The following is a 24,066-nucleotide window of genomic DNA, read 5'->3' on the forward strand; positions in this document are numbered from 1 at the left end:
CAATGGGTACTACCCAATCAATCCCTCCAGCTTGGTATCACGTCTGGTCCCTGTTGGTGGGGACCAGCAGTAATTCTCGTAGGCGAGAGGTCTCACTGATGAGGGGGGAACATCTGGGAGGCTGGTAAAGGCCATGCCTGATGTGTTAATGGCATGAGGCATGTCATTAATATTTAAATCAGCTTTGTGCCCTTGAAGCTGATTGCGCCCGCAAAATTGTGCCAGGGAGATGGCTTTCAGCACAAGGCCAGTTCATGACCAGTGCAAAAGACTAGCACGCCATCTTCCTGGCATGCTGCACCAATCAACTGCACAGCAGGCCAGAAAGATCGTACCAAATAAGCGGCCTTGTATAGAAAATGCCAGCACAAACTTTGATGTGTGAAATGACTGGTTCCTGTGCTATAACATCTTTGACTGAATGATTTCTAAATATGTTTGAGTCCAGAGCTGTGCCATCCCTATTTCACAGTGATGTGTGGAAGCAGTGCAACAGCAGCATTCAATTCACATGGCATTGTGGTTAGCACTGCTGCTTCACAGCACCAGGGACCCGGGTTCAATTCCAGCCTTGGATCACTGTCTGTGTGGAGTTTGCACTTACTCCCTGTGTCTGCGTGGGTTTCCTCCGGTTCCCTCTCAGTCCAAAAGTGTGCAGGTTAGGTGGATTGGACATGCTAAATGTCCCCTTAGTGTCCCAAAGGTGTGTAGATTAGATGGATTAGCCATGGCAAATATGTGGGTTTATGGGGATAGGTGGAGGGTAAGGGCTGGGATAAGATACTCTGTCAGAGAATCAGTGCAGCCTTGATGGGCCAAAAGGCCTCTTTCTGCACTGCAGAGATTCTACGATCCAATGCTCAAACGTTGTCAGTAATGCTTCAGTCAACAAGGCAAACAGGAATAGTTCATCTGTCATGGCTGCTGATGGTCTGGAATCTGCCCAGTTTGGAACTAGATTCTAGGGCATGAGCATCATGCAGATTATATCCCTTGCTGTAGGGGCAGTAATCAGCCCGCTCATGTACAATAAAAATCAAAGCCAGTGTTGCTGAACACAGGATGAGAGAAACAGAAGAAGCTCCACACTGCCAGAGGGACTGATGCCTTATTCACTTCACAACTCCTAATAAAATCCAGCTAACAGAATCGGCAGCACTGTAAGGTAGACAGAACATTAATAAGTCTAAACCTTTGCAAGCCCAGACTGAGAGTGAACTGCTCTGCAATTAACTCATTTCAGAGAAAAGCAAATTACTGTGGATGCTGGAATCTGAAACCAGAAGAGAAAATGCTGGGAAATCTCAGCAGGTCTGGCAGCGTCTGTCAGACCAGTCAAATGCTGCCAGACCTGCTGAGATTTTCCAGTATTTTCTCTAATTCATTTCAGTGTTCATGAAAACTGTTCCCACAATGTTATTACAGTTGCTTAAAAGCACTTTTTCTAACTTTCTAAAGCGCACCTACCTCTTCAAGAGCTCTTCTATGTTATATCACGTAAAAATATGTTCAGTTTTAAAGTTTATTTATTAGTTACAAGTCAGCTTACATTAACACTGCAATGAAGTTACTGTGAAAAACCCCTAGTTGCCACACTCCGGCATCTGTCTGGGCACACTGAGGGAGAATTTCGTATGGTCAATGCACCTAACCAGCATGTCTTTTGGACTGTGAGAGGACACCAGCGGAAACCCACATAGACACTGGGAGAACTCTACACAATTCTAGTATGTTCATGTCCCTTACATAAAGTGTGTTACATTTTTTCCCAATATTATTTTCAATTCTTTTAAAATATTATTTGATTCTTTTGTAAGCACATGATTGATTGATAGAGTAATGACAGCTTGCACTGTGGTTTACGGAATTCTCCCTGTCAATATGAAAAGTTACGTAGTTGTGGAATAATCGTGGTTGTCAGTCATTTTCATTTTTTGCATGATCACAAATACTTCAGTAAATACCACAGTTCAATTTTCTTCCGCAATGAGATGAAAATGAAACTGTCGCTTTCGTGATAAAGCTAAGTTCCCAAATTATTCACATACCGTGCCTTGGCTGCTTATGTCAAAACACATTTTCAAGTTGACACAGCTATTGGTTACACCAGATGTATATTGCAATCTATTTGTATCATGCTTTATTTCAATAAGATGCAATTTCACTTTTTGTCCAACAGTATAACTGATTCTGGCTTAAAAAAAGTTTATTTGGACTGTCCATGAACAATCCTCTCATTCTAGGGCTTCCTCTGTTCTGGAGCTTCCTCTATTCTGGGGCATCGCACGCCAGTTTATTGTAAGTACATGTTTCTCTGGGTGTCTCCCACTTATTTGACAAAGGAGCAGTGCTCCGAAAGCTAGTAGCTTTTGCTACCAAATAAACCTGTTGGACTTTAACTTTGTGCTGTGAGACTTCTTACTGTGTTTACCCCAGTCCCACAAAGGCATCTCCACATCATCCCAACTTTACTCCAGAGCAATTAGCTATCAGATCCTTCACGAAAGCATCTTTGTGCCTAATGGCTTACCACAACAAGGAATACATGAATGCAGATCCAACCTGGCCTAAATGTTGCACAAGGGAACTCAAGGTGTGTGTGTGTGTGTGTGTGTGTGTGTGTGTGTGTGTGTGTGTGTGTGTGTGTGTGTGTGTGTGTGTGTGTGTCCACACACGTGTGTACGTGTGATTATTATTCTTTAATAAATAAGGCTTTCATTTCTTCAACTGCTCCAGTCACAAAGTACAACTGAGGCATTACTAAGATGCTTCAAACCTCTTATGGGACAGATAGCTAATTTAAATAAGATTTAGGGCACAATGAAAACTATTCTCGTCATTCAGCAGACAGACAGAAATCCATCAAGCAGAAAAATCCTAATCTAAATAAAATTACTAACAGTTTTCTACGAAACAGCATAGATGTAAATTCATTATAAAGAAAACAGTTAGAATTGGGTATTTAATCTCATGAACAGAGATAAATTCCTCAATAGCCAAGATGAAGTGATGCAACTGCAGCTCAGCAGCAATATGAATTTTATCAAAGACCAAACAACAATTTTGAAAGCAGGTAATACAACACACTCGAAAATAAACCTGAAAATCGAACATGGAATTTATGAAAACCACACATCTTCAGAAATGGTTTGTGCACAACATGGCCCTAGCGGACACATGCTACTAAACATTACCAAAGAGCAGTAAGTGGTAATTGATTGAACTGTCAAAAGCCAACAAATACATTACTACATAATTCCCAATAGATCTAATTCTGTAAAAAAAAGTCTTTACCACTTACAGTTCAAGTGTAGATTTTAATGCATCATTTCTCACAAATAAAAAGTTACTAGAAATGTGAACAGGAAAAAATAATTTGAAATCAGATATAAAATAATATAGGTCAAGCAGAAATATAGAGAAGACTGATTAAAATAGTAGATGCTGCAAAATGCATTGCAACATGGAACAGTCTAGAGTGTAGAATTTTTTTATTAGGTAAATAGATCCAGACAAACCACATCTTATGTTGTATTTGAAATCATGTTTTTTTTTGGCATCTTTTGGCTTCATGACATCCAAGATACTGCACAAAAATAAATCTTTTATTTTACAGGCAGGTCCAACACATTAGATAACTATGCGTAGCTTATCAGACTACTAACCTCAAATGGTGGAGTGCAAGTCTTCATCAAAGGCATGGAGCTGGTCTTTTTTGAGAAATGAACCTATTCATGTAAATGCAGCTTTCTTCTCCAAATAGAAACTGCTGCACTGCAGGCTCTACTGCTCCACACAGAGGTCAAGTTACAATCTTCCCAACTGCAATAATAATCTCAGAAATATTCTTTGCGAATTCTCAGACTTCCTCAAAAATGCTTTCACAAATCCATCCAGCAACAGAATGCTGTTACACCATTTCTCCACCTGCTACATGTGTTAGAGTGTCAAAACCACAAGCATAATTATTTAATATGCCAACAGCTCACATCCCCTTTGATTTTTAGCATGAACATAATCATGTCAGGAGACTGGAATGGGAGAAACCGATAGAATACTTTCTCTGAAAATAGATTAAAGATCATCGAAGGAGGATTTTTTTTTGTATTTTGCCATCATCTTAATAATCTCAATATTATTTTACATAACCGCAGATATATGGTGTGATGGAATCTATGGGTAAAGTTTGTATTTCTTTGAGACAGGCCCAAATGGAAAAGGAAAATGCAAAAGAGAAAACTGATAAAGGAAACTAATCCTCCCAGTTTCTAAGGAAACTGAGACTGACGCTGAGGGTGGAATTTTACCTGCACGTCTGCCTGAGGTTCGTATGATGCTGCCCGAGGCCAACTGAGAATGCCGTTCTCTGAGCCTCGCCCCCCCCCGAATCGGACAGGGCATGCCAGTAAAATTCCGGCCTGAGATTAAAAACCAAAAGTTGTAGCTGCAGTACACAAAAGGAGGCAGAACTATCAGAGCTCAGATGTAAATGATGAGTCCAATGGTACAGTACAAGCATGTTGAAGAAGACATAAGCCAGAACCAGAGGCTGAGAATAAGCAAATAAATAGTTGCTTCAGTTGCTTCTGTGACTTTAAGTTAACCTTGGTGGACCTATATTATCCAGACCATTGTAAGCAGGGTTGAGAAGGTTCTGCGGACGTATAGCATTTTTGGCAAATGCTGTGCGCCAATACTTAGGTTGGTTATATGCTTCTGTCAGCTGGGGATCAAACTAAATCCTAGAAGAAAAGGAGCTAAACTCCTCCATGAGGAAGTGAGAGTTCCATCATTCTGGTACTTTGTATAATATATGCTAAGTGGAATGCTGAGGAAATATGTAAAATCTGCCTTAGTTGTATCTGCAACTTAATGTGTAATTTATAGTTCATAATCAACTGTGATTTGCCTGTTAATTCATGTTTAACTTATGTTGACTTTGGTTGTAGATAAAGGGGATATCATAATAAAACCAAAATGTTATCCTGTTTATACTTACACAGTTAGTATAGCTGAGACTGGAACTTCTGAAAACCAAAGAAATTTCCGATGAGCAGGAATCTTTGTGATTGACACCCATTTACTACCCTAAACATTTGTGGCACAGTGGCAGCCACTCATCAAACCTGCAATCGAGGAGGGCAACAGACCCATGGGAGAACCACCTTCTGTAAGGTCCCCCCAAACCACACACCATCCTGAGTTGGAACTATGCTGTTCTTTCACTGTCACTATGGAATTGTGGTGATCTATTCCTAACAGTGCTGTAGGTATATGTGCACCAGACACCAATAGTGATTTAAGAAGGTGGCTCACCACTACCTTCTCAAGGGCAATTAGGAATGGGCAACAAACGTAGGCCTTGCCAGTGACACTCATATTCCATGAATGATTTTTTTAAAATGTTTCCAGTATTACAATGACTGGATTTGTTTATTACTTGCAGATTATTAGTGGGTCGGAGAGAGTTTTATCTTACTGGAAGTTATGTTTGGTTAGCTGCCTTCCTCTGTGTAGTTAAACTGGGTTCATGGTATAAATAACTATACGTGTGGAGGTTAATGGGAAATAACTTAGTGGGCCACACAACTTGTTCATCTGGCATACTTGCTATCTTCATTCATTTTGGTATTGATTATGTAATCAATGGTGTTCATTGTTCTTGATTTGAGATCAGTATGATGGGTAGAAACCTATTGACAATCCCCAGCTTCATCTATTCTCTAGATGTAGTACTGTGAACAATGGTAACATGCTTTAAAGAGTCACAATCAATGTATAATTATTACACTGCCTTTGGCTTTAAGTTAAACAACTTGTAAGATACATTGCAGCACTTGATTTTCCTCTTCTCAAAGCTGTTTTTCAATTATTCAACAGTTGGTATGTCATTTTATTTTATATTTTGCAATTCATAATACAGATATACGGAAAGGACAGAAGAAAACTGTTAGGCTCATCCATCTGCATTTGGTTCTGACCAATGCACCATTTATTTACCCCTTAGCCAAACATTCTTCTTAAGGATGTGAAAGAAAGCCCCTGTGAAATTTCATTCTATACCCGCTCAAGCAAGTCTCCAGAAAACTACAATTGCCCACAACTGCCATCCTAATAATTAAAAACTTACCTTCTATAAGGTTATGATTGTGAAAGGCCATTTATCTCAGGGCATTGCCATATGAGTTTTGTGCCTCTGGGTGGTCCTCTATAGGCCCAAACATCTTCAGTTGTTTCATCAATAACTTTCCCATAAGGTCAAAAGTGGGAATGTTTTCCGATGATTGCACAATGCCCAGCACCAGTTGTGATTCTTCAGAGAGTGAAGCAGTTAGTGCTTGCGTGCGATAAGATCCGGACAATGTTCAGACTTTGGTTGATAAATGGAAAGTAACATTCACGCCACACAAGTGTCCGGCAATAACCATCTCCAACACGAGAAGATTCTAAGCATTGATATTCAATGGTATTACCATCACTGAATATCCCACTCTCAAACACCACAGGGCCATTGTGGACCCAAAACTTAACAGGATGTAATATCCTACATGAGGTCCAAGGGAACCACTGATTGACCTACCTGTGGGTTTCGTTAAGTATGCGTTCCCCTGGTAACAGGCAGTAGTCCGTCCAGCAGGACTGGGCCTGCTGAACTGTAGTCCCAGGCAGGGACTAGTACGTGTTTACCATGACAGTGGTTTTAGTTTACATCCTGTAATAAACTATGTTCCTTTCCAGTCGGGCTTCCTGAATCATTACACAGGCTAGAAGGAACAAGAAAAGTTTTGGACAGCTTTGCCTTTCAACGAATCCTGTAAGACAGTGATGGGGAGATATTGAAAATGCCACTGTTTGGGAAACTGGAAACGTATTATGCGGGTGTGCAGGATAGGCTCCAGTATGTTGAACGAATGCGATATTTCTTCCAGGCAAACGAGATGGAAGGGGACACCAGCAAAAAGTCATCCTCCTGAATGTTTGTGGGGCCCCAACTTTCAGCATCATAAAAAGTTTCATCTACCCAGCAGTCCCGGTTTCAAAATCTTTTGGTGAATTGATAGATATGGAATCGGACCACTACAACACTTAACTGTCTGTTATATTGCAACTTTGCAGGTTTAATGCGACAACTAGACTCCCTGAGGAACAAGTCACTGAATTCTTGATGAGACTGTGGAATTTGATGGAACAGTGCGAGTACAGGTCAGCACTTCTGAAAATGTTAAGGGATCATGGAATTAATAACATTGTAACCCAAAGGAAGTTGCTGACTGAACCAACTCTTGACCTCAACAAAGCTGTAGAATGGGCCCCTTCATGTGAAAAAGGGGCACGGGAGCTTCAGGAGTCCCATAGTTAGACCATCCACAGCCCTGTGTGACAGAAGCAAGTCCTCAGTGGATAACCCGCGCATATCCTGTTTGCTGCCAAGAAAGGGTGATTGGAGGCAGAGGCTGTGAGATTCTTGAACTAGATTGGAAGTGTCTCCACAATACAATGAGGAGTGAGCACATCTGTGCTGCACTTGCAGTCATAGCTTCCATGGCAAGCTGAGGGGGGAAGCCACCTCACAACAGAGCTTTACCAATAAACTAGCTCAAGAATGAGAAGTTGATGCAACAAAATTGCATTGCTGCACCCAAAGTGGCTTCAATCATGATTAAACTCCATGTAAACGGCCACTCCCTAGACATGAATGTAGGCACAGGAACTAGTGTATTTAGTGTTGGGGAGCAAAGCTTTACATGACTGTGATCTGACATCTTACCTTTATGTCTGTGGGACACCAAGACTAGATTGGCCACATACACTGGGAAGCCCTTATGTATTGTTGGGATCAATGTAACCCCAGTGGCGCATGGGGAACAGGCAGTCTGACGCCCCCTAATAGTGATGCAAGAATCCAGGCTGGCTACAGAAAATCTGCCTGAATTGGCCACAGATCTTTAAATTGGGTACTGGCAATTTATACAAAGCCTTTAGCAAGTATTCCAAAGTGTTCCAAGAAGGCCTCGGGAAGATTAGAGGCATTATGGCTAAGTTCTAGATGGACCCAGAGATCCAATCTAAATACTTCAAGGCATGGCTGCTTCCCTATGCTCTGTGCCAAAGTAGAGGCCAAATTGGAACATCCACATGGTAGATGCTCTACCCACTCACTGCTGCATTATAAACCCAGTACAATTTGCTGAACGCCTGCACCAGTTCTCCCAGTTTTAAAACCTAACAATTTGGTCCGTCTCTGTGGGGATTGTAAGTTGACAGTCAACGGAGCCTCCCGCTTTGACAGATACCCTATGAAATGCATACAGGACATGTATGCGAAGCTGGCTGGGAGTTATGTATTTTCCAAATTCGACATGGGTCATGCACACCTCCAGCTGGAGCTTGGCATGTCATCCAGGAAGTAAGTCACCATAAATACTCAAAAGACTGTATGAGTAAACTCATTTGCTCTTTGCAGTATCTCTTTGGCCTGTGCCATTTTTCAAAGAGTGATGGAAAACATCCTTCAAGGGTCACCCAGAGTGGCAGTCTAACTGGATGACATTTTAATCTCAGCATCCACTACAAAGCTGTATGGAAGAAAATTTACTTCCAAACAAACTTATCCAGGAAAGCACTAAATGTGAGAATTTTAAGTGACATTCTGTTTTCAGAAAAATATTTAAGCACAGCTAGACAAGTAAAAGAAATTACAATGAAGGTGAATTTCTTGCCACTTTTCCTCCATCGTTGAGGCTTTGGCTGAAGTCGAGCAAATGGAGTTTCTGCCACGGTGACATTGGTGAAGCAATGGAAGCCACTGAGAAATTCATCGCCAACATTGCCTTTTAATTCTGTGGAATTCTAAAATGGTTTTAAAAAAGGCACATATCCTTCCTTCGCAATCAAACCGCCTCATATTCCTGCTCAGACACAAAATTGTCGGACAGACAAATTAAAAGCACTTCCATTTATGGGGCACGTTCAAAAAATATCCCAAGAGACTTCACGGAGACATATCAGGACACACAAATTCAGCTAAAGGAGAAGATAATAGAAGAGACAACAAAAATCTTGGTTAAAATGAGCAGCGCAGTGGCATAATGGTTAGCACTGCTGCCTCACAGTGCCAGGGACTCGGGTTCAATTCCAGCCTTGGGCTACTGTTTGTCTGGAGTTTGCACATTCTCCTTGTGTCTGCGTGGGTTTCCTCCAGGTGCTCTGATTTCCTCCCACAGTCCAAAGGTTAGGTTGGTTGGTCATGCCAAGTTGCCCTTTAGTGTCATGGGGAAAGTATCAAAGTAAATACATGGGATTTGGACCTGGTGGGATTATTGTTGGTGCAGGCTTTATAGCCTGAATGGCCTCCTTCTGAAATGTAAGGATTCTATGAAATGGGTAGATTAATGGCTAGGAAGTTGAAATGTGGAAAGCGACTTGTGGAGAGTTTCGTCCAGGACATACAAACAGAAGGAAGTGGTTGGAGCCCAATAGGGAATTTCATGATAAAATGATTGATAAATACATAGAATCAAATGGAGAAAATGGCAAATGGTAGCATTTTGTGAGAATAAATGGGACGCGTCTGTTGAGCCATGCTGCAAATCTGGAAATTCTACCTTAAAACAGAAATGATTCAGTCACTTCTGCCATAATTAAAAATGATGTAACAGTTTCTGACTGAAAAGCCAAATTCTCTTCAGCAGTCTAATTTTAATGTCAGTGGAGATTTATCTGTGCTTGTATTTTGGCAACATTTCTGGCCTTCACACAATGTTCCAACAACCAATCTCAATTTTGTTCCAAGTCGAAGTACCTGGTCCATCAGTGCACTTTTCTATTCTTTAATTAGTAAAATTCATCACTATTCGTGGTTAAAGCTCAGTCACTTAAATTATCTTTCATTTGGTGTTTCATATTTCTGAATGTTCATGTCAGTGCAGTTCATAAATATAGCCGCAATGCGGTTTAACAATCTCTCCCCGAGGAAACAATTTCTTTACAAGCTACCATTTGTGTATACTAAAGTAAACCAGATAATGCAGCTCGCATACACTTCACCACCGTGGTCATTATTCTGATCTGAAAAAGAGTAGAATTTATACCCTACTTCTGGTTTCCTATGCATTATTCAGCAGAAGGCAATTGTTATTATCCACTGTATCCAGTCATCACGGTTATAGATTGTGACAGGCTAGACCTGAGCTACCATTGATTTTGAATTAAAGCAAAAAAAAAAATGACAATGACCCCAATAATAAGCACGGTGTAGCTGTTACTTTAGTGCAACAATTTTAACCATTGGCTGGTATTTTCCATTCCAGATCCAAGTCCTGTGGCAGTGACACGAGCAGGGAAAATGGGTGGGATTTTCCAGCCGCGCTCACCCCAAAGCCCGAGGTCAACAGACTTCTGCATTGTCCGTGTCCTGCCCACTATGATTCCCATGGTGGGTGGGACAGGAAAATCCTGCCCAATGTTTCCTGCTGCGGAGCCCAGTAGGAATGTGTGCTGAATCACGCGATGCTGGGTTCGCTTAAGTAGTCGCAGGGTTCCCCAGCGCATGGTGCAGCAGGGCAGCCTGAATGATGTGAGACCTGCTGTCATGTCCCCGGCCCTATATTTAAAAGGCCATTAACTTTGTCATGAATTCATATTGGAAGGAGGAGGCGGCCCCGCGATCCTGCAGAGCTCTGGCCCCCAGATTTAGCAATGCTTCCCTAAAGTGCTGCTCAGTGGAGCGGAGCCCTGGAGGGGCATCCTCTACCCCAAGGATAGAAGGAGGAGGCCGAGCCATGAGACCAACCCTACGTACAAGGAAGTTGTCAAGGTGGTTAGTTACTAGGGCCTCCTCCAGAGAACCAGAAACAGACAGGTGACCTCATCCAGACTGCCAGAATAAGTGAACTCTCAACTGCTTACACTCACCTTACTCAATGACACGGGGACATGGGCCTCAGCAACAAGGGCACCATCCACGCAGTTCATGTATAAAGCAACATTATAAGGTGATTCTTCATATCCTCGCTGCTGTCCATCTAGCCTGCAGGTGAAGAGGCGAATGTGAGTCATTGACTCTTCCTCACTGTTCTGGAGGCTGCTGCCCAGCACCCTTGTGAACAACCTGAAGTGCATCAATTAGATGGCACACATTCCAGTGGGTTATTTGCAAGCTCTCAATCCCTGCTTCTCTGCTTGCATACGGTAGGTTACTGCATAACAGGAGATCCAGGTTGAAGAATCTCCTGCAGCATGAAGCTCTGGGCCCTGGAATCTCCTGCAGTGTGAAGATCCACATGGTAGATGCTCTACCCACTCACTGCTGCATGTAGTGTCCATGGTTGCTAGATGTCTCCATCATCCACTCTCCACAAGCTGCCCCACACCTTCTCCCAGATGAGTCCCAGCATGTCCATGCCATTTAGATCCAGATGTGTTCCAGATTAGTGTGACATCCACTGGCAGCACAGATAATGGGATAATATGGAAATTCTGATTGGTGTTTTATCTGCACCATATTCATGGGATGCAAGAAGGCTTCACATTGGCTATCACTCAATTCTTTCTGACCTATTCAATCTTCCTGTTACCTTTGCACTGATTGCCACTCATTTACAAATACCTTTGTAGCTTCAGTCCCCCCTACCTCAGCAATGTTCTCAAATCCCCTCTAGGAAAGCACAGTTCTGATACCACCCCACTGTAAGTCCTCTTATCCCTCTAATTCATCGATGGCTGAGCCTTCAGCCTTCAAATCACTGCATAATGGAATTTTCTTAGTGTGTTAAACCTTTTCAAACTTCAGGAAGATGTCCGAAAACCATTTCTTCAATCCTGCCTTTGGTCACTGCATCAGCTTCCTGCTTGATGTCCATTTGCTCCCTGCTTCCCAGTAAAGTAGTTCAGGACATCTTGCTACTGTAAAGGCAATAACAAGTACAAGTCAGTTTTAACTGGAAGGTCCACAGCTGAAAAAGCGTTTCAGGAAATTGCTGGTGAGGCTGTAATTGAACATTAATCTAATATTGGATGTCCTTAAAATAGACAAAATACATGGCCAGGGTAGCATGCACCCAGGAGTTTTGAATTTCACAGCACGATGGAAAAGATTAATTTAGATGAGAAAAATGTATGATTAAATTTTGAACTTTAGAAAATAATGCCAGGAGTTTGGAAAAGCAAAAAAAAGTGAGGGAAGGTGGTAGAGAAACAAGTGAACTGATTATCAATCATTACATAGCTAAATCATCTAAAAAAAAACCACATTAGATTATCAGAAAGCGATGCCAATTTAATATCGAATTATATTCATATGAATCCCAAATTTTATGTACATTGGATAGAATCTTCAGAATCTAATGTAGCTAATTCAAAAGCCATCCAAGCTCATCAAGACTGCAAATGAGCTCAAAGAAAGTGTATGGTGTAAATGCTCATGAATATACTGTTCCTGCTATTTTCTGGCTCCTGATATATTCTGCTTTTGAGTAATTTAAAAAATCAGAATGACTGCATTCATACTTATACTGTAGCTGACTGTTCCCGAGTATGACATAAACAAAATGTTCTGTTGTCCTTTTTTATCGATGTGGATATACTAGATTTATACTGAGATTGAGTCATAAGTTTTGTCACACACACACAGATTCTATTGTTGTCTGTGCTGCTGCGATACCAGGGTGAACATCAGTGTGCCAGTGGCAGGGTAATCTGCAATAGGGGAAAGGGAGAGAATAATAAATGGACATTTATATAGCACCTTATTGTTTTTCAGGGCATCCCTGAGCTCTCGTTATCCAATGAATAACTTTCCTTCCCCCATAGTCTTCTTTGCCGTTGGATGGACCCAAATTCCCAGCAGTCGACAAATGATATTCAGCTTGTAGTAAGAAGCTACGTCTATGGATAATTTGTCAGTAGACATCGAGTCAGTTCATTGAGCATCTCATCACGATAAGTTAGAATGTAATTTGACTTGATGTCCTTCACTTGTTTTGTCTTCTGGCTCAATGAGTTCCTCTTACTCTAAAAGTGACTTGGAGATAATCAGTATTTAGTTTCTTTTCATTGATTATTTACATCCGAGGCCTCATAGTAAATACGTTATTCTCTGGGCACAGTGTTCTGCATATTGTTCCCTTGGAGCCTCAGTCACCCGACCCTGATGTCACACTTAAATCATCATTAACAACATTATCATTAACCCTTTACACTACAGAATGCAATTTTAGGGAAAGATCAAGGTAGGCGCCTATTGCTCTATTTGTGGAGAATTTTCCTTCCCAAGTGTAGTGCATGCTACACGCCACCAAATGAGGTTGGTGAGCTGTAGTCATGGCTCCAGAGCCAGTTCAGCAATTATGGGGGTGGGAGAATGGTTGGGGGTGGGAGAATGGTTGGGGGTGGGAGAATGGTTGGGGGGGGGGGGCGGCGGGGCGGCGGAAAGAGAGCCTGCTGGTGGGGAGAGAAAATGGTATTGGGGTTGGGAGAAGAAGTGTGCACTCATTCCTGGCTCTATGTTTGGATAAATATTCTATTTTAAACTCAAATTTTGGCATTGTCTCCAGTAATCACTCTAAGAACTGTTGGTTAGACCAGGCATTGATCCTGAATGCAGTAGACCCAATACTTGCTATATTTAATCCAAACCAATTTCCTGTTTGGGCCCTAAAACAAGCATTAAAATCTTTATTGGCATCAGCCTGCCTGGAGATGTGGTGGAGGGAAGTTCGATCGAGGCATCAAAGAGAGCATTAGATGATTACTTGAATGGAAACAATATTAAGGTGAATGGGGAAAAGGCAGCAGAATGATACTGAGCCATAATGCACTTCTGGAGAGCTGATGGCCTCCTTGTGCACAGTAACAGTTCTGCAATTCATTCAAAGTGCAGGCTGTAGCTGTATAAGCTGCTCCCATGCCATGGTGAAGGCTAGCAGCCAAGAAACACAGCTGAAGGTGAGTGAAATACTCAAAAGGTAAATTATCTTCTAAGAAATTTACATCCCCTGGAACTTGTTAAGAAGGAAGGTGATGGCCTCATGGTATTATCACTAGACTATTAATCCAGAAACTTATCTAATGTTCTGGGGACCTGAGTTTGAATCCCATCACAGCAGATGGTGCAATAAAAAAAAATTTGGAATTAAGAATCTATTGGTGACCATGAAACCATTGTCGATTGTCAGAAAAACCCATCAGATTCACTAATGTCCTTTAGGGAAGGAAATCTGCTTACCTGGTCTGGCCTACTTGTGATTCCAGAGCCAGAGCAATGTGGTTGACTTTCAATTGCCCTCTAAACAAGGGCAACTAGAGATGAGCAATAAATGCTGGCCAGCCAGCGACATCCACGTCCCAAAAGTGAATTTAAAAAAATCTTTGAAAAAGACCTACATTACCATTGGATATCTCAAAGCACTTCACAGCCAATGAAGTATTTCTGAAGTGTAGGTATTGCTTTAAACAGCAACCTCTCACCTGGCCATGGACAGTTTCACTGATCAAAGCATTCCCAGTTTATCAATTTCACTGCTGTATGTAGATTCAGGTAGGTCACCCTGCTGAGTTTCTAACTGGTCAGGAAGCAGGTCCCTTAGCTGTTTAATCCAGAATTGTGCACCTTAATTGGCTTTTTAAATAGCTTAATTGCATATCTAACATCTGCAATAGGGTCTCCCACTTAAATTCAATCCCACCCCAGTGAAATGATGTTGGGATCTTTATCCAACATCACTTTCAAAAGTTTTAACTCCTCACCTTACTGGCAAGTCCATCTCCCCTTTTTGAGGAAAAGCACCTTATGACTGCTTAATTCAGGTGAGCAGTATAGTCAATGCAGGCTTGGAAGGTTGAAGGGCCTGTTCCTGTGCTGTAATTTTCTTTGTTCTTTGTATAGTTCACTACCATTCTAAGGATCTGATAAACTTATTTTGTTAAATCATTTGCATGGTACAGAAAGCATCGACATGTTGGTCAGGCATAATTCACAAGTGAGTTGACATTCCAGTCCCTTTACCAGAGTTAATGAAATGATGTTGTTGTGGATGAACAGTCCGGATGAGCTCTTGTTCACAGCACAGCACCTAAGATACAAATAGAAATATGGAGGATGAGGGAGTTAGCACATATTCCCCGGCATTGCTCATTGCTGGATAATGTTGGGCCTTGTCAGGCTGACACTTATACCTGTCCAATATGTTATGTACATGTGGATAAAATCCACAGTTGTTGTGGTCTGTGCTGAGCACCATGATTCATAAAACTCTAGCTCTCCTGTACTGGAGTGCTGCTAAGGCAGATCAATTTTTCCAATAAACTAACATTTTATGTCTATAACCAAGTTATCAGAGAAACCTGTGCACTTGAGAACATGATTAATTTTAACAGCATCTATGTTACAAGTGATGCTGGGACACAGATCGTAAGGATTGGTTCAGAATTAACCCAGGTTCATGTCTTGGTCCATAACAAAAAGACAGAGTATACACAAGTGAATCAAATCTAATTCTTGTCTTATTATACCAGTACTACTCCAATTACAAATTCCACCAAATTACTACTTTTTGCAGCACCATTTACTTTATATATTATTCAAAGGTATAGAACTACTCTGCAGGCTCTAGTTTCCCGTCATCGAGCCATACAAGTAGTATCCTATTGTCAATCCCGTACATTATTGGTAATATATCCTTGAAGAAGGGGATTCCTAACCAGTTAATAAGACTCAGAGGCAGAATACAGTCTTTTAGAGAACAGGGAATCAATAAGCAGTTAAATGACTATTAGACAAGCTAACATGAACAGTTTACATTTATGTGAATGCAGTAACTGAATCAAAACAAGTAGTTATGATTTTAAAACATGTATGCTGATATTTTAAATGCATTGTTCAATTTAGCCAAGCAAAATTACCAAAAGGCATGGTGATAAATGTCAACAGTTTAAATTCAGAGGTCTGGGAACCAGCTAGTCAGCAGCAATCATTTTGGAAGGATTCCTACGAGGGGACATATTTTGCAACATTAATCAATAGGTACATTCACTGCCCAGACACAAGGATAGATATGTCCCTGGATGCAGGAATGCATGTCTATTCAACTTGACAGTGAGCTGGTGGGAAAGTTCACTTCGACCTTACTGTAGTGTACAACAACAGGGAAATAGTTAGAACCAAGAAGGGAGGCCACGTCCGGACTTGTAGAATGAATAAAATATCCCCTTGCTATTCAGTATCACATGGTTGGCTGAGGTCTTAACAGAGATTTGTATTGATGCAAGGCTACTAAATGAAATTGATTTTAGACTAATGAAAGGTGGAATTATTGACGAGGAAGAACTATAACTGATCTGTATTTAACTATGTACGTCAGATCTTTCAGAGTGGTTCTGGAGCTCTATTCCAAGAACTACTTAACCCTTTGGAAGTCTCCGTGTGGCTGTATGCTTGTTTTGTTTGTTCTATGTAAAATAAATTTGTTACGTCTTTGGACAAAAATATTTGCCCTGCAAGTTTTGAATTGTCTAAGTTAAGCCATAATTAGTCACCTTTAAATTTCCCCACAACAATCCTAAACCCAAATCATTTTTCAGATAATGCCCACTTCTAAGTGTCAATAGAAGCAAAGGCAAAGTCAGCCAGACTGGTTCTGTTGATGTTAATTACAGTATACCAACTACTGCCAACAAGAGATAATCAGCTAAAACAACACATTACCTACCTGGCAATACATTTTAGGTTCTCATTAGTTGCTGAACCTTTATGGAAGCATGAATCCTTGTAGTAACGTTAAACAGGATTTGTAAAGAATGTTACAGATCAATTGTTTAAAACAATCTGAGAGAAAATGCTGTTTATCCCTCACCCTAGTACAGGCCTTGCTGCATTCAAATCTACCTTCCAAACAGCAACTGCATTGTTTCCATTTTCTAGTCACTCCTTCCTGGAGAGTGGAATCCGAACGAACTGGTTTAAGAAAATGTTTCACTAAACTCAGTCAGATTGACTCCATCCCGGTTTCAGCTCGTCTGCTGCTGAACCCTTCATCCATGCCTTTGCTCCCTCTCGATGTGACTATTCTAACACTCTCTTGGCTGGTCTCACACCCACTACAGATTTATGCTCATCCAAAAGCACTGTTGCCTATATCATAACTCACACCAAATCTCATTCACCTCTTCCTTCTCAGTGGTGCCAAGTTCAGCAACACGTTAACTTTAAAATTCTGTTCTTTGTTTTCAAATCATCCATGACCTTGCCCCTCCATCCCTCTTAATCAGCCATACACCCTCTGATACATCCACATTCTTCCCATTCCGGATTTCTGCTTATCCCTTATTTTAATCAATCCATCACTGACAGTCAGGGGCAGAGTTGGGGAAGCTTAAAATCAGGTGGGATGGCAGGGTTGGCATGGATAATGCTTCTCTGTTATGATTGGCATTTTGGCAGTGGCAGGGGAGCGGGCCTGGTGTGTCCCACCTACCTTTGGGCCAAATGAGACCCTTCAGTGGCCAATTAAAGGCCTCTTCCTGCCACCCTTTGTGAGCTCTTCACCACATGTGAAAACTCTGGTATCTCTTGTTCTGTAATGTCCTTTAGGTAAGGAAATCTGCCAACCTTACCAGGCCTGGCCTACATGTGACTTTAGAGCCACAGCAATGTGGTTGACTTTCAACTGCCCTTGGGCAACAAGGGATGGGTAATAAATGCTGACCAGCCAGTGATGCCCATGTCCCATGAATTAATAAAAAAAACTTTGGTGTCTCTGGTGCTCTCACTGCAGATTTGAGAAGTCTTCTTGATTGGGTACCTTTGTAGCACACGGGCATTCCTAGGCAGCAAGGGTTGCCTGCACGAACATTTCCCCCCACATCATAACCAACCTCCATGCCCCTTTGCTGGGTCCTGCTTCATTGGCCCAGCAGGCCTCACAAAGGTAACTAGCTGGTCTGGGCCATCTGCAATCCCAGCAGTGACCACCTCTCCTAATGGTGCTGCTGAGCCTGAAGAGCTGCCAACCCTCTGATTGGCTGTCAGTACTTGAAGCTGGAAGCACTGACTGTGGGCAATTAATTGCCCGAGGATCAGAAAACCTAGTCGAAGCTTCCATGGTCAGCTGAAATGTGGTTTTGAACTATCAACAGTTTAAAAAAGATAAAAATCTGCTCGTTTCAGCAGAAGTACCAGCTGAACTGGACTTTTCCAAATAATTGTTTGCAAGTGAAATTGTTATAACATTATCTGCAAATTAGAAATACTGCATTAATACTCCAGGTATTGCACACACACGATTGAAAATATCTGCTCACAATACTGGACCACAATATCTGCAGCTTTGTTGTGCTTTCTGACAGAGACAGGATACTTAACTGAGCGGATAATTCATTTTCAATAGAGCCAGCAAATTATACCTAGCATCTTTGGAGAGAAGCCCTCCCTCGCTTCAACATTAAATATAACATAGATTTTGTGCACATAGAATCATAGAATCCCTCCAGTGCAGAAGGAGGCCATTCGGCTCATCGAGTCTGCACTGACTACAATCCTCAGGCATTTACCCCAGCTAGTTTCCCTGACTCTAAGGGGCAATTTAGCATGGCCAATCAATCTAACCCGTGCATCTTTCGGACTGTGGGAGGAAACCGGAGCACCTGGAGGAAACCCATGCAGACATGAGGAGGATCTGCAAACTCCACACAGACAGTGACCTGAGGCCGAGAATGATGTTGTGAAGTGGGCCGGAGGGGGGGGTGGGGGGGGGGGGGGGGAGGCGTTGAATGATGAGGGAGTGAGCAACAGATCTTTGTACATCGTGCTCTGAGAGATTGGGGCACCTGCGCAATTGTGCCCCTAGAGCTCAGCAGCTGGCTTCCCAGCATGAATAGACTCTGACCATTCCCCCTGCTCTTCAGCACTCAGTTTCTAATAAGGTTTCTTGAAATTCCAGACAATGCATCTGCAATCACACTTAAATTCCCATTTCATTGTGGGTTCATTTATATCTTGGCAGCTCTGGGCAGTCCTTGTCCTTGGCCAATGACATGGCCAGTATTTTTTTATGACATTGCTCAGGTGAGGCTCATAAAATACCCCCTGAGACTAAAGGAGAATTCTGTTCTGTGAGCACATCTGCCCCGATTCTGGGGCAGGCATGATAAAACTCTGGCCCATGTCCCTGATGGGTTAGCCTTAGCTTACTCGCCTTTTGTGAACTTAACCACTAAGTCAGTTGCCTGTACTCCCTGGAAGTGGGCTTCCGGTTTCTCTAAGCTTATTTCCCAGGTGCCATTGTACACTGAAGCCCAGTTAAAACTGAAAAGATAATATTGACCAAGGCTGGGAGAATGAATGTGTGTATAATAAGGTGTTGTTGTTTTATACTTTTTCCCTTTTGTAATGGAATGAGAGTGAATCTTATTTCATCCTGGTAAAGGTAGCAGTGTACTGGGTCATCTAGGCACACCACACATAGGTATACACATCACTACCCGGTTCATCAGGCTTTGAAATGTAATTGACACATTTCAGAGTTTGAATGGCATGATTCGACACTGGGTGGAACCTGTCTGGATTTATGAAGGAAAAGATTTCTTTCGTATGAGCAGTCATGGGAACTTGCCAGTTTCCCTTGAGTAAATCTATATTTGTAATGCAGAATGATTTACCTACCCTAACTATGCAATTTTTTGGATTGCTAACAACATGTTTATGAAGGCTGTTACTATGCAATTTGTCTGGCTGTAGGGCTGGGCTGTTCTGGTTGGGCCTGGGTCACTGGGTTGGACCTGAGTTGTTCTGGTTGAGCTTAGACTGTTCTGGTTGGGCCTGGGCTGTTCTGGTTGGGCCTGGTCGGTTTTGGTCTTTGCCTATTTCTGTAACCCAATGATTTGTCTGGTTGAAATCCAGGCAATTTCACAGGTCTCATTGCTTAGAGGTCAGTGGACTATGCTGACCTTCTGTCAGGATTCTGGTCCTAGCACTTCACTTTTAGTGAGTTTCAGATCAGCACAGACCTGGTTGAGGTCCAAAGCTTGTTTAATTACATTTGGGCTACATGGGTTTCCCTGCTATTCTTCCCATGATTTCCTCATGTTCTGTTTTCTTTAGGGTAGACACTTCTCTCTTCCTCTTTTGGTTTTAGAAGAGGTTTTCCCCCAACCTGCCCCATACGCTCAGGGGGACACTACTGTCTTCAGGTGGAGCTTCAGTTGTAGGTTTAACTTCGGGTGGCTTATCGACTGGATGCACCATCACTCTCACACTTCCAGAGCCAATTTGGGAACTCTTCTGCTCCATATTTAAATTCACCATAAAGTGGTGAGTGAACTCAATCACCACCTTCCTGGCTGGGTCCTTTGGCTTTCGAGGGAGTCTTTTCCTAACTATGTGCTCTGGAACAGCACTGTTGTCTGCTCGAGGTAGAGCTCCAGCTATGCTCCCTTATGCAGTGGTGGGCAACATGTGGCCCAGGGCCACATGCAGTCTATCTGTATTCTGATGCAGTCGACAAGACATTTTATTGACATTTGCCCATGCACCACATTAGGACAAGTGAAGTGGGGACATGCTGATTACACACAACATTGACTGTGAGAGCCATGTGCTCTCTTTGCTTTCAGAGCACAAATATTTCTGATGACTTTACCACTTGAAGTTGATGAAGGTTCTATCAATATTAAAATGACTCAGCATTTTCTATAACCTGTTACCAAACATTGTGGCTGCGATTCTCCCATCCCGTTGCACTAATGTTTTAGCACAGCGGACATGGAGAATCCCGTCGGGGACTGATTCGTGGGGTTTGTTCAAATGTTTGCACCCCACTTGCATCTCCTAGCGCCGGATTTCCAGTGGCATCTGCTACGTACCAGAAATTGGCAGGGAGACGTACAGATTGAAGTCTCGAGCCTGCTAGCATTTCCCACCCTGCCAGAGTGTTTCACTCCAGCGGGATTACAGTAGCTCCGCACTTTTGGGAAGCTAGCGGCCTGACCCTGCTGGAGTGAAGGGGGGGAAATCGGGGCTCCCCAGGGGTGTTGCCTGCTGGATGTTGGCACCCTGGCAATGTCAGTCTAGGCTCCTGGCACTGCCCACTGGGCATGGGGCAGTGCCAAGGGGGTTGGGCATGTAGGGCACTCATGGGGCCCACTCACTAGCCTAGGTTGTCCATGACTGTCTTTGTAGCCTTTTGATTTGGGGACACATTTTCCTCAGCAGTATCTCTTTGGGCACTTTCCTGGCATTCCTCTTCTAGAAGCAAATAAATGTTTTCAGGAGCCAGACCTTCTGCTCATCCAGCAGGAGGTGCAGACTTCACTCTTCCTGAAGTGTTTTGCCTGGTGTGTGTCCTTCCTGCGTTCTTGCTCTGTATCTTTGAGGATACGTTCACTCACAGGAGTCGAGCAAGCTGAAGCTGCTGTGCCCTGTGTCTCCTCAGCTAAGACGGGCATCGCTCTTCTCTGGTCTATTTGAGAATTTGAACTTTGCAATCAAACAGATCACTGAGCTATTAGCACCCTCTGTTGACCTTCCAGGAAACTGTCTGTCAAATGGATTACTGACCCACTCCTATCCTCCTTTATAACATTGGTCCCTCATTGATCTCTTTTATTACTGCTGGCCTGTATTTGGCCCTTTTAACCTCCAGGATCTCTGCAGCTGGACATGGCACCTCTCTTTCCCTTCCTTGTCTCAGGGTTCACCAGATCCAAGTTTAACTTTGCAAAAATATACCCACCAACTCAATTTCCAGGCCCAATTTCCTCTTTGCCCAATTTAAATACCAGTGGTCTGGGCTGGACCAGTCTTTAAAAGGAACCAATTTAACCAGCATTTCTTGAGTTAGAAAAAGTTCATCAGTTATTAAAACACAAGAAAAAATCTCAGTGACTACACAGACCTAACCTTGGTCTTTTTTAACTTCCAGAAGTTGTTTCTCAACTCCAACCCTCACTGGTTCTCTTGCCTTCTCTGAGGATCCTGTATAATCCAGCTCTCTGTCTTGCTGCAGAATTTGGCTGCATTTTTCCTGTCTCTTTGATCGCAAGTAGCCCTCGCCCAGCCACCCCAACCCTTACTGGCTCTACCACTTAATTTCAAACCTCTGAACCATTTCTACAGATCCTGGCTGACTTCCTCCCGTCCTTTCAGTTCTTTTGAATTGAGTGATTTTTCCCGATTGCTTGCGAATGTTTTGTTACAGGATGTCTTGAGAGCTTATATCTCCCTGTCCAGATCATGCTTTTTTCTTTGAAAAGCTTCTTCCTATCCCCGTCTCTCTGGAAAGCTTCCTCTTTTTGGTAAGTTTTTCTCTTTTTCTAATTCTTTGAGTTCTAAATCATTTTGTCTGTGTTGTAGCAGCATTCTCAGCAAGTCTACTCCTTTTCATAGCATTACCCTATGTTAACAACATAATTTTCTGGCCACATAGTGCATTATACATCTCTCATTCGAGGGAATCTTCACTCCTAAGTGTTTAGATAGCTCTCATCTCTTTGAGACATAGAACTTTTAAATCCTCAGAAGTAACTTTCTCTGGTTCTTCTAGAGAAGCGCAGGCATCAAAAGTGGCATTCTTTTTACATTTTAGTAGTACAGGCTCAATTATTTATTATTTATTTATTGGTGTCACAAGTGAGCTTACGTTAACACTGCATTGAAGTTACTGTGAAAAACACCTAGTCAACACACTCAGCGCCCGTTCGGGTACACCGGGGGAGAATTTAGCATGGCCAACGCACCTAACCAGCACGTCTTTCAGACTGTGGGAGGAAACCTGAGCTTCCAGAGGAAATGCCCTGCAGACACGGGGAGAACGTGCAGACTCTGCACAGATAGTGACCCAAGCCGGGAACTGAATCCAGGTCCCTGGCTCTGTGAGGCAGCAGTGCTAACCACTGTGCCACCATGCCACCCCAAAAAAGACCTTTTGCAGTTTCTTAAAATTGATTTCAAATTTACTTCCCCTAATTTGTTTCTTTTGCCTGTGGGAACAATTCCAGACATGAGGCCCCAATTTGTTTTGACCAGTCCCTCCCAGTGAGATCCCCCAATTTACTGCCCTCTGTCCCCTTTGTGGGAGCTATCTCAGCATGAGCCCTGATTTGTGGGTTACCCCCACATTGTGCCCTGGATGAAGAGGGATGGATTGGCTCCCTTTCTTTATTCAAACATTTTGATTAGTCACAACAAAATCAATTTAAAAAGGATTTTTTTCCTCACAAATCCCTTTTCCCAATCCCAATGTATTAATCTTCCAAAGGAGCCAATTTAACCAGGATTTCTTGGATTAGAAAAAATCTGAGTTTATTAGTTGCTGAAACACAAGAAAAATGTTAAACACAATATATATGTATGGATTAGTAATTAGAAGTGAGTCAAAAATAAAAATTAAGATATATAAGTCAGTTCTTGACATGTCTGTGAGGAGTAGATAGTTCAAAGCTGTGGCCTTTTGAAATTCATGTTTCCTGTGGTGCTGCCTTCAGCAATTGAGCACTTGGTTTGGTGATTCCTGGGTTCTGCAGTTTGGCCAAGAAAAGTTTTCCTGCTTCCTTTTTAGATGTGGCTTTTCTGATTCAACCTGTTTCCAGTAATCAGACAGAGGCCGAGGCTTTTATACCTTCCAGAGCAATAGGGGTGATTTGGCTGTCTCTCCTCGTTTCTGTGTCATACACTCTGATACCCCCAGCACTAGTCCACACCTGACCAGATTTTCACCTGTCTTTTAAATCCCAATCTCCTGTAAATTCCCACCAGGATAGACACCACAATTAGGTTTGGGACATGACTTACAAGATAAAATTCCTGCTGAGATGCTAATCAGCTTCCATTAACTTCACATGAGTCAGTTTCTGTGTTGATTTTGATTTGATTAATTATTGTCACATGTAGTGGTATACAGTGAAAAGTATTGTTTCTTGCATGCCAAGAAGACAAAGCATTCTGTTGATAGAGAAAGAAAGGAGAAAGTACAGAATGTCATGTTACAATCATAGCTAGGATGTAGAGAAAGATCAACTCAGTGTGAGTTAGGTCCATTCAAAAGTCTGATGGCAACAGGGAAGAAGCTGTTCTTG

At 42.3% G+C, this 24,066-nt stretch overlaps 1 protein-coding gene across 1 annotated transcript in view; it reads right to left on the minus strand.

Annotated features, from left to right (window-relative positions):
* LOC145351833 (ras-GEF domain-containing family member 1C-like) overlaps nt 1–3,683 on the minus strand; it is a 195,622-nt gene extending 191,939 nt beyond the window's left edge. The window contains exon 1 of the mRNA XM_080201516.1: nt 3,666–3,683. The gene's annotated coding sequence lies outside the window, so the exon portion shown is untranslated. The remainder of the gene's footprint in view (nt 1–3,665) is intronic.
* Nucleotides 3,684–24,066: the final 20,383 nt, after the last annotated feature.

Source organism: Carcharhinus amblyrhynchos, chromosome 13 (assembly GCF_965287045.1).
Source record: "Carcharhinus amblyrhynchos chromosome 13, sCarAmb.v2.hapA, whole genome shotgun sequence".
In the NCBI taxonomy this organism is placed as follows: domain Eukaryota; kingdom Metazoa; phylum Chordata; class Chondrichthyes; order Carcharhiniformes; family Carcharhinidae; genus Carcharhinus; species Carcharhinus amblyrhynchos.